Here is an 11,877-nt window from a genome sequence, read left to right as displayed (position 1 = left end):
CAGGTTGGCCTTGGGGACTGCCCCACCCTTGGAGACTTAACCCCTGGGTCATAACTTTGAAATGGTTAATATCCCCACCCCAAAACTATATATACAATTGTTGGGCATAAAGAGACGAATGCAGTCATGATATTAGAATTGATCCCAGGGTCTGCCCCACCCTTGCAGACTTGGCCCCTGGGTCATAACTTTGAAACGGTTGAGATCCCCACCCCAAAACTATATATACAAATGCTTGGCAAAAAGAGACAAATGCAGTCACGATATTAGAATCGATCCTGGGGTCTGGCCACAACTCTAGGGACCTAGTTTCTGAGTCAAAGCTTGGAAACAGTTGAGATCCCCACCTCATAACCATACATAAAATTGCTGGGCATGAAAAATCTAATATAGCTTTGCTACAAGGATTGGCCTTGGGGTCTGGCATATTCCCTTGATCTCATTTGGAGAATAGTTTGCCATGTTTAGGTATCCAGTTTAGGTATCCAGGTGAGCGATACAGGCCCTCTGGGCCTCTTGTATTACACATAGTCTCTTTAATATAATATTATATATATGTATGTATGAGCTATAATATAGATATAAACAATGGTGTCCGATTTCAGTCCGGGTTTAGTTGGTTGCATCCTTCCACTTAACTGAGTGGTTCAGTGGAAAATGGTATGAAGTTCCATCTCAAAATAAACGGTATATAAATATTGTAGACTGAAGTCGATTCTCATCACAGACCAGTTCGAGTACTCTTATAATGGTAGAAAATTGGTCTTTGAGTATGTACCAATGTAGGTCCTGCCGGGGTCAAATCCTGTGCCAGATAGATGTATATTTTCAGCCCTATTACACATGACAGTATGTTTACAGCTTTGAGCCAACACAGAATATTAAACTTGTGGGTCACCATGGCCACAGTATGTGTGATGCACTGAAGGTCTAGCCTATATCGCATTCTATACTCCGCATTCTATTCGTACAGTAAAACAAAGCATCAGTGATCAGCTAATTAACGGATGTCTTGTAAAACACCGCGGCATGAGAGTAATTAAGAACTGTAGGATAACTTATATATATATATATTAAGTGGTTTGTGTTTTTCATATTTCAGGTTCCCCGTACCACTGCCATAAACTGTAACATTTTTTTCATCCATGATAATAGCTTTAGCCTTTCAAGTCCTTTCTAAGAGGAAAACCATAGCTCAACAATCGTATTTTGAATGTAAAAAAAATTGAGCATGGCCAGACCAGGAAATGATCCCTGGACCTCAGATTACTATGCTGTGTCTGAACAGATATGTGCTTCATTTATGTCCAAATTGAGAGTAAGGAGAGGTTACTGTATATATAAATCACAGTGGAGTTTCTGGTGGTTTTTCCTGCAGTGGTACAGGGATCCTTAAAATACAAACAAAAGTATGTGCAGGTTAATATACCGTTGATATTAAAACGTTTTGGTTTCCTGGGGGTCCTTTATACCAAATTCCACTTTCAGATTGGTATTCAACACTGAGATATTTTAAAGTGTCAGATTTCCGCACCAGACACACAGTTCTGAGATAGGTTGGTTTAAATGACATTTAGGTATCGGTTTATGTTACAGTATGTGCCTGCCTGTCTGTACTGATGGTTAGAATGTTAACCAATACTGGTAAACATACAACCTGTTACCAGGCTTTTATTTAAAGCCTGTTTTACATACATATTAGTTTTTGTCATCAGAAGCTGCCATGTATCTTTAACTTATTCACCCCTGAAGACACAATTGAACTCTTCCAATTCAAAGGTTGGAATAGTTCATTATGAAATTTCAGTGGTGAATGAGTTAAGCGAAGCTAAACACAGCCGAGTCCAGTCTGTGCTGCACTAACTCACAATAAAAGATGTACATTTTTCATTCTGATAGTTTTAAATTTTAAATGCCATACCATGTTACACACCAATCTAAATTTGACTGTTGACATTATGTCTAACAATTTATGGGGAGAGTGTACAAAATGTTTATTCATACTAGATAATGTATTTAAAACAGTTTAAATTAAATTAAGGTTTCAATTTATAACAGCTCTTGGCAAGATTTATTGACATCAATATTTACTTTGTGCTTGCTGATCAGCTAACTCTTTGATAATTGGTCATTCACTCTTAAACTGAGTGTCATGTCAGAATTTCATTGTTTTGGTTTCTGGAGTAAACTCAACAGTGAAAGTATGTAAGATACGCCAACATGCTTAAACTTAATCAGGAAAAGACGGAACTAATCGTCTTTTCCCCAAAGTGTCAGCAAACAATGCCTCTCCAGCTCAAGGTTGGTGCCAGAACTATTGAGACTGTTCCAGCTGTTAAAAACCTAGGGGTATACTTTGACAGTTCTCTGAACATGGAGAAACAAGTGAACGTGATTGCCAAATTATGTTACTACCAGATCAGGAACATCGGCTGTTTTCGGCAGTTTCTAGCTGCAGATGCATGCAAGATTTTGGTGCATTCACTTGTTACCTCTCGGTTGGATTATGGTAACGCCCTGCTCTGTGGTATATCTGACAAACTAACTAGTCGTCTGCAGAGGGTTCAGAACACTGCAGCACGGCTAGTTACTCGTACTCGAAAGAGAGAGCACATCACACCTGCGCTTTATTCGTTGCACTGGTTACCTGTACGATACAGGTCGCAGTACAAAATTCTGGTATACACATACAAGGCACTGAATGGAACAGCTCCTCAGTACCTACAGGAACTTGTTACCCTGTATCAGCCGTCAAGATCACTGCGGTCGGAGTCAGAATCTTTGTTGTGTGTCCCAAAATCTCGTACTGTGACCTACGGAAACAGATGCTTTGGGAGGGTTTCGGCTACGTTGTGGAATAGCTTACCATCTGCTATTAGGAAGTTGAATACCCTGGCCAAGTTCAAGAGGGACATAAAAACTCACCTCTTCACGTCTGCATTTTAGAATCTTTGCAAAGACGTCATGTAAATACCACCCTTTTATTTGTTCAATTATGTGCACATTGCTTGTTAAATGTATGAAAGTGATTACAAGCCTTTGTTGTTTGTTTTCACAATTATAACCATTACTATTATCCATATGTTGTAAAGCACCTTAGAGTAATTTTACAAATTATATAGGGCGCTATATAAATGCTGTATATTATTATTATTATTATTATTAAGATAAAGCCTAAATGTACTTTGTCCTGGGATCAGGCAGGCACAATTTTGTATACGTTGTATTTATTATTAAATAGAGTCGCTATTTGTTAAAGTTGCTATTCACTGGAGTTGTTAATCAATGGAGGTGGTATTGTTATTCAATAGAGTTATAAAGTTGGAGTTGTTATGCATTGGAGTTGTTATGCAGTTGGAGTTGTTATACATTAGAGTTGTTATGCAGTTGGAGTTGGTATTCAGTGGAGTTGGTTATGCATTAGAGTTGGTATGCATTAGAGTTGTTATGCATTAGAGTTGGTATTCATTGGAGTTGTTATACATTAGAGTTGTTATACATTGGAGTTGTTATACATTAGAGTTGGTATGTATTGGAGTTGTTAAGCAGTTGGAGTTGGTATTCAGTGGAGTTGGTTATGCATTAGAGTTGTTATACATTAGAGTTGGTATGCATTAGAGTTGGTATGCATTAGAGTTGGTATGCATTAGAATTGTTATGCATTAGAGTTGTTATGCATTAGAGTTGTTATGCATTAGAGTTGGTATGCATTGGAGTTGTTATACACTAGAGTCGTTATGCATTAGAGTTTTTATACATTAGAGTTGGTATTCATTGGAGTTGTTATACATTAGAGTTGGTATGCATTGGAGTTGTTATACACTAGAGTTGTTATGCATTAGAGTTTTTATACATTAGAGTTGGTATTCATTGGAGTTGTTAAGCAGTTGGAGTTGGTATTCATTGGAGTTGGTTATGCATTAGAGTTGTTATACGTTAGAGTTGGTATGCATTGGAGTTGTTATACACTAGAGTTGTTATGCATTAGAGTTGGTATTCATTGGAGTTGTTATACATTAGAGTTGGTATGCATTGGAGTTGTTAAGCAGTTGGAGTTGGTATTCAGTGGAGTTGGTTATGCATTAGAGTTGTTATACATTAGAGTTGGTATGCATTGGAGTTGTTATACATTAGAGTTGTTATGCATTAGAGTTGTTATGCATTAGAGTTGGTATTCATTGGAGTTGTTATACATTAGAGTTGGTATGCATTGGAGTTGTTAAGCAGTTGGAGTTGGTATTCAGTGGAGTTGGTTATGCATTAGAGTTGTTATACATTAGAGTTGGTATGCATTGGAGTTGTTATACATTAGAGTTGTTATGCATTAGAGTTGTTATGCATTAGAGTTGTTATACATTGGAGTTGTTATACATTGGAGTTGTTGTTATACATTGGAGTTGTTATGTATTGGAGTTGTTATACATTAGAGTTGTTATGCATTAGAGTTGTTATACATTAGATTTGTTATACATTGGAGTTGTTATGTATTGGAGTTGTTACACATTAGAGTTGTTATGCATTAGACTTGGTATTCATTGGAGTTGTTATCCATTGGAGTTGTTATGCATTAGAGTTTTTATACATTGGAGTTGGTATACATTAGAGTTGTTATACATTAGAGTTGTGTTATACATTAGAGTTGTTATACATTAGAGTTGTTATACATTATAATTGATATTCATTCGAGTTGTTATGCATTATAATTGGTATTCATTGGAGTTGTTATGCATTATAATTGATATTCATTGGAGTTGGTATGCAGTTGGAGTTGGTATTCAGTGGAGTTGTTATACATTAGAGTTGTTATGCATTAGAGTTGGTATTCATTGGAGTTGTTATGCATTATAATTGATATTCATTGGAGTTGGTATGCATTGGAGTTGGTATTCATTGGAGTTGGTATACATTATAATTGATATTCATTGGAGTTGTTATGCATTGGAGTTGTTATGCATTATAATGATATTCATTGGAGTTGTTATACATTATAATTGATATTCATTGGAGTTGTAAGGCATTAGAATTGGTATTCATTAGAGTTGTTATACATTAGAGTTGGAATAATTAGAGTAAAAGTATAACTCATTGAAATTGACCAGATTTATTTGCTTTGTTTCTCCATGACATCAATTTGTATCTCCTCGTGTCGACTCGGAGTCATCTCATACAGCAGTATAGTACAGGCGTGTGATTAGAATGGTTCCATATTGGGCCAGCTGGTACACTTGTATAACACCTCTCTCAAAGTAGGTAAGATTATTTTGTAACTTACTTGATTTCTGTTTTAGAGAATAAAGTCTGTCACTTATAGAATATAATTTGACTGCAATCTTACATTGCCACAAGCTCAGTGTAGCCTGTAGTTAGCAAGCTCAGTGTAGCCTGTAGTTAACAAGCTCAGTGTAGCCTGTAGTTAACAAGCTCAGTGTAGCCTGTAGTTAACAAGCTCAGTGTAGCCTGTAGTTAACAAGCTCAGTGTAGCCTGTAGTTAACAAGCTCAGTGTAGCCTGTAGTTAACAAGCTCAGTGTAGCCTGTAGTTAACAAGCTCAGTGTAGCCTGTAGTTAACAAGCTCAGTGTAGCCTGTAGTTAACAAGCTCAGTGTAGCCTGTAGTTAACAAGCTCAGTGTAGCCTGTAGTTAACAAGCTCAGTGTAGCCTGTAGTTAACAAGCTCAGTGTAGCCTGTAGTTAACAAGCTCAGTGTAGCCTGTAGTTAACAAGCTCAGTGTAGCCTGTAGTTAACAAGCTCAGTGTAGCCTGTAGTTAACAAGCTCAGTGTAGCCTGTAATTAACAAGCTCAGGTTAGCCTGTAGTTGTCAAGCTCAGTGTAGCCTGTAGTTAACAAGCTCAGTGTAGCCTGTAGTTAGCAAGCTCAGTGTAGCATGTGGTTAACAAGCTCAATGTAGCCTGTAGTTAACAAGCTCAGTGTAGCCTGTAGTTAACAAGCTCAGTGTTTAGCCTGTAGTTGACAAGCTCAGTGTAATCTGTAGTTGACAAGCTCAGTGTAGCCTGTAGTTAACAAGCTCAGTGTAGCCTGTAGTTAACAACCAAAGGGAAATGTTGCTGTAGATAATACAGGCTGGTTGATTAAATGTCTAATTACAGAGTGAGTGAACACAAGGAATGCTGTGGATGTGTACCTGTGTGGCCTGTCTGTCTAGGGTTACTAGGAGTCAATGTGATCTCTATCTGTACAACCTGTCATCATGTACATCTTTACAAAAAATACCCTGAAGGAGAAATGTGTTTCAGAGAAAAAAGGATACTGATATTGATAGGGATACTCTCTTTGGTTTTTGTTTGTTGGTAAATTTCTAAGGCATATAGCTCTGCCATGAAGGTTATAAGACTTTCTTGAAGAGAACCCTTCAGGTCTTACAGTAATGGTTGTTAATTTGATAATCCATACGAATTATGAATTAAATATATTGTGTTTTGTGAAGATTCCTATTTCTTTGATTGCAAAATGCAAACCCTATTATACATAGCTCTGTTAGCTTGATGTTTATAATTAGAATTTTAGAATTTCAGTATTTGATTTTTGTTGTAATATTTGAACATTTTTTTATATAAGTAACTTGAGAAATACTTCTATTGAAGTGTATATCAGTTTTGAGGATGATTAATTGAATTCTGGTTCATGTTTTATGAGTGTGAAACATGTGTTTAATTAAGCTGATGATTAGTGTGTCTACTGAGTTCACTTTACATACCGTATTTGCTGTAATTAATGCCCTTCCCACTATAAGTGCCCCTCCCCCTTTTTCAGGAGGAATTGAAATTATCTAGGCCTCCTTCCCCCAGACATGACTAGACCTGGTCAATCATATATACTACTTACACTTTAAAGCAGAGATTCAAATCTGGTGATCATGATGGCTGCACTTCCTGTAAACTGCACGAAACATTTGATTTCCAAACCTCCGGCCACACTGGAATGTTTGTGCACATCTTTCAGCAATAACAATTGTTGATGTTGTACAACTTTTTCTATCATAACTCAATCACATTGTGTTATCCTAAAAAGTGCTCCCCATACTACAAACCTATTTTTTTAAGTGCCCAAGGTACTAATTACGGCAAATACAGTACATGTTCAAAAGTGCCTGTGATACGGTAGGAATGTCTGCTATGTGTCCACTAAAGCTTCTGCTCAGGACCAGGGTGACGGAAACACTTACACAATTTCCTGCAGTGCAACATCATTAATAACATTTGTATAACTTTACAGATAATAGTCTGTTAATTATTTAATAATTCACACTGAACATGAAAGCTTATAAGTTCCTTAAGCTAATTTTTGTATTCCTTTTTTCAATATATTATTGTAATGCTTTGCAATAACTGATTGGTTGATTGATAAATTTTAATGTCCCTACAACAGCTAAGGTCATATACAGACACGTAGGGATATATCACCCAAAATGCAAGAGAAAGAGAGGGGAAATGAGAAAAACAGATTAATAGAATCTCGCACCCTGTTGGGCCGAGATAGGGGAATCTTTTTCCCTATCTAACCCCTAAGGGGATGAATGATTCTTTTTCTCCTACCCTGTTTACCCATTGTGTATCATATACATAATGTAATGATAATGTTACAGGCTAAATTCAGGGTTGACGTGACGTTGATGGATTGTTGACATTACGTCATGTTATTGTTGACGTGTCTTCATACCATATAGGGGAATCCCCTGGTTTCAACCCTTGGGTGAGTTAGGGTGGATACACCTGTCCAGGTAAGAGAAAAGGATATCTCCCACCAGTAAAAGTGTGGATACACCTGTCCAGGTAAGAGACAAGGATATCTCGCACCGGTAAGTGTGTGGATACACCTGTCAAGGTAAGAGAAATTAAGATATCAGCAGATCAATTCTTCTATGTCCCGTTAGTAGCTACATAGATACAGAAAAAAGTTCCATAAGGGCTGCCATACAATAAACATGCTGGGTGAGTGTGATATGCAGGACCATTATTTCCCAGAATTTAGTTTTTAATTCATTGGATAAAGAAATTTATATAATCTTGTTCTATTTCTGGGTTGATCAATGTAGAATAAAACTCATGCTTGTTCTATTCAATGGTTGCAGAAAGAAATCTGTTGCTACACATTGCACAGAGGGTCTATTACAGAATGTAATTCAAGTAAGGGCGGATACATTCATTAAACATACATATAAATAGCTATATTGTTTCAGCCTCTGCCAGACCCAATTTCTTCTATAATGAGCCAGGGATTCCCATCGTAAATGACTAGGAATTTTATATCACTATATACATGAGCAGTTTGGTTTCTCACAGTGATGTAACGTCTTGTATTTGGAGTTAACAGATTTGTCTGTTGTCCTTGCTATTGCATAAGAGTATGATTAAATATGTTCAATTTCATTTCGATTTGTGGCTTCATCTTGAAAGAGAAAATAACACTGCTATCTGCTTTAAAAATATGACTGTGGGACACAACATATAAGTTAGATAAACCTTTCTAACCTGACACTGAAAGACACTACATATAAGTTAGATAAACCATTCTAACCTGACACTGAGGGACACAACATATAAGATAGATAAACCTTTCTAACCTGACACTGAGGGACACAACATATAAGTTAGATAACCCTTTCTAACCTGACACTGAGGGACACAACATATAAGATAGATAAACCTTTCTAACCTGACACTGAGGGACACAGTATATAAGTTAGATAAACCTTTCTAACCTGACACCGAGGGACACAACATATAAGTTAGATAAACCTTTCTACCCTGACACTGAAGGACCCTACATATAAGTTAGATAAACCTTTCTAACCTGACACTGAGGGACACAACATATAAGTTGAGGGATAGGATATATGCATTACGATACATATAGTAACAATGGAAGCAAAGCGAAAAGATATGTTGCAAACTTTTAATGGCAATATCACAACTGGAAGTTAGACTTTGTCGAAAAAGGGCATGATTTTAAAGTTTAACACAATTTGTGTCTTTCGACATGCATGCCGAGCTGGAGCTGTCACTTGCCTTGATGGACTTGGCTAAATTCAGAAAAGACAAAATCCTGAAAATATTGTAGGTGTATCATGACCTCCCAAAATTTAGAAATATTGTGTATTGTACCGTATTCGAAATATAGCGATGTATTGTTGAACAATTGCAGCCCTAATAAACAGCTCCCTATAGCTGGCTAGACTTTGAGGCTTAGCTGCCAGTGATTTATAAGAGTGAATTTGGGGTCTCATGAAGCCCCACCCCTCTAGAAATAGTCTGCAGTATATTCCCAAATTCTATGCCAAAGTGACTTTATTTTTCCATTCTTTTGTGTGTGATATTTTCCCATTCTTTTTGTGTATGATATTTTCCCATTCTTTTTGTGTGTGATATTTTCCATGCTTTTTGTGTGTGATATTTTCCCATGCTTTTTGTGTGTGATATTTTCCCAAAGTCACAAGGCACTGACTCCATTTCCATCAAAGCAAGAAGCAGGGCAATAATCCTGTTTTACAAACATCATTTGTAGCTTCTGACTGGTTTTTTCCTTTGTTTATTGTCATGGAATTTAAAATGTTTAAAAAAACAAAAAGCACATATCTTAAATGTGTGTTAAGTACGTGTTGGTAATGCTTTATCATCTCCGGATCCTCGAGTAGGGACTTCCTACAGCAGGATATATATTACAATTTCAAGGTCCTATAACCTTGCCAGTGGAAACATCCTCACCAACAACACTTCTGAACTCTCTGGTGAATGTAACAACATGTCTTCATCAACAGTCCTCTGTGTATACACATATTATAAGCCATTTAAAGGTTGCAATGGTTATATTCCTCTCAACAAAGGGTGGAATATACTGGAACTAGGTTTGCTGTCAATCGGCTGATTAATATTATGTTGAGAACTAGCCCTACACGTTTGGACTGAAACTCTTGAGATTTGGTGTGTGTGAAGAGAATCATAGGATGATTGCCTATCAAAAATGGCAACTCAGTGCCAAAGTTTACTGCAGTTATCTTTTCTTATAATTCAAACATATTTTAACACGAATATGAAAAATGGAGACTTGTCTTATAACAAATTTTGTGAACAATGTAATAAGCTGGCTATTGAACTGTCATACATGTTCTCCCATATCAAAACATCTGAGAAATAATCCAGTTCCTGCATATTGATAAAAACAGTTACAGCAAAGGGTTGCACTGTATTTACAGCAATGTATCAGAAGGGTTGCACCTGATGTGAGGTAAGGATATGGTTATTCCAACCCTAGGGATAAAATATTGAGCAAAAAACCCTCGGTAAAGCCTTGGGTCTCCTGCTCAATATTTTATCCCTTTGATTTGAATAGCCTTATCCATACCTCACATCGATATCAGGGCTGGATTCTATTAATCCATACCGCACATCAGGGATGGATTCTATTAATCCATACCTCATATCAGGGATGGATTCTATTAATTCAAACCTCACATCAGGGATGGATTCTATTAATTCAAACCTCACATCAGGGATGGATTCTATTAATCCATACCTCACATCAGGGATGGATTCTATTAATCCAAACCTCACATCAGGGATGCATATTGATAAAAACAGTTACAGCAAAGGGTTGGACTGTATTTACAGCAATGTATAAGAAGGGTTGCACTGTATTTACATCAATGTATCAGAAGGGTTGCACGGTATTTACGGCAATGTATCAGAAGGGTTGTACTGGATTTACAGCAATGTATCAGAAGGGTTGCACTGTATTTACAGCAATGTATCAGAAGGGTTGCACCTGATGTGAGGTAAGGATATGGTTATTCCAACCCTCGGGATAAAATATTGAGCAAAAGACCCTCGGTAAAGCCTTGGGTCTCCTGCTCAATATTTTATCCCTTGGATTTGAATAGCCTTATCCATACCTCACATCGATATCAGGGATGGATTCTATTAATCCATACCTCATATCAGGGATGGATTCTATTAATCCATACCTCACATCAGGGATGGATTCTATTAATCCATACCTCACATCAGGGATGGATTCTATTAATCCATACCTCACATCAGGGATGGATTCTATTAATCCATACCTCACATAAGGGATGGATTCTATTAATCCATACTTCATATAAGGGATGGATTCTATTACTCCATACCTCACATCAGGGATGGATTCTATTAATCCATACCTCACATCAGGGATGGATTCTATTAATCCATACCTCATATAAGGGATGGATTCTATTACTCCATACCTCATATCAGGGATGGATTCTATTAATCTATACCTCATATCAGGGATGGATTCTATTAATCCATACCTCACATCAGGGATGGATTCTATTAATCCATACCTCACATCAGGGATGGATTCTATTAATCCATACCTCACATCAGGGATGGATTCTTTTAATCCATACCTCACACTAGGGATGGATTCTATTAATCCATACCGCACATCAGGGATGGATTCTATCAATCCATACCTCACATCAGGGATGGATTCTATCAATCCATACCTCACATCAGGGATGGATTCTATTAATCCATACCTCACATCAGGGATGGATTCTATTAATTCAAACCTCACATCAGGGATGGATTCTATTAATCCAAACCTCACATCAGGGATGGATTCTATTAATCCATACCTCACATCAGGGATGGATTCTATTAATCCATACTTCACATCAGGGATGGATTCTATCAATCCATATCTCACATCAGGGATGGATTCTATCAATCCATACCTCACATCAGGGATGGATTCTATTAATCCATCGCTGCATTAGTGGATTCCACTATTGTTGTTAGTTCGTAGAGTTCTTGGTAAGATTAATCTTCTTCAACAACAATAAAAAATAAAATCCTTCAATGATAAGGCTGTATATA

The 11,877-nt window shown here is 37.0% G+C and overlaps 1 protein-coding gene across 6 annotated transcripts in view; it reads left to right on the top strand.

The window, feature by feature from the left end:
- LOC110454016 (integrin alpha-9-like) overlaps window positions 1–11,877 on the top strand; it is an 85,008-nt gene that overhangs the window by 16,808 nt on the left and 56,323 nt on the right. The window lies entirely within an intron of this gene.

This window comes from Mizuhopecten yessoensis, unplaced genomic scaffold (assembly GCF_002113885.1).
Source record: "Mizuhopecten yessoensis strain PY_sf001 unplaced genomic scaffold, ASM211388v2 scaffold7635, whole genome shotgun sequence".
Classification (NCBI taxonomy): domain Eukaryota; kingdom Metazoa; phylum Mollusca; class Bivalvia; order Pectinida; family Pectinidae; genus Mizuhopecten; species Mizuhopecten yessoensis.
This window is presented reverse-complemented; position numbering and strand designations above follow the sequence as displayed.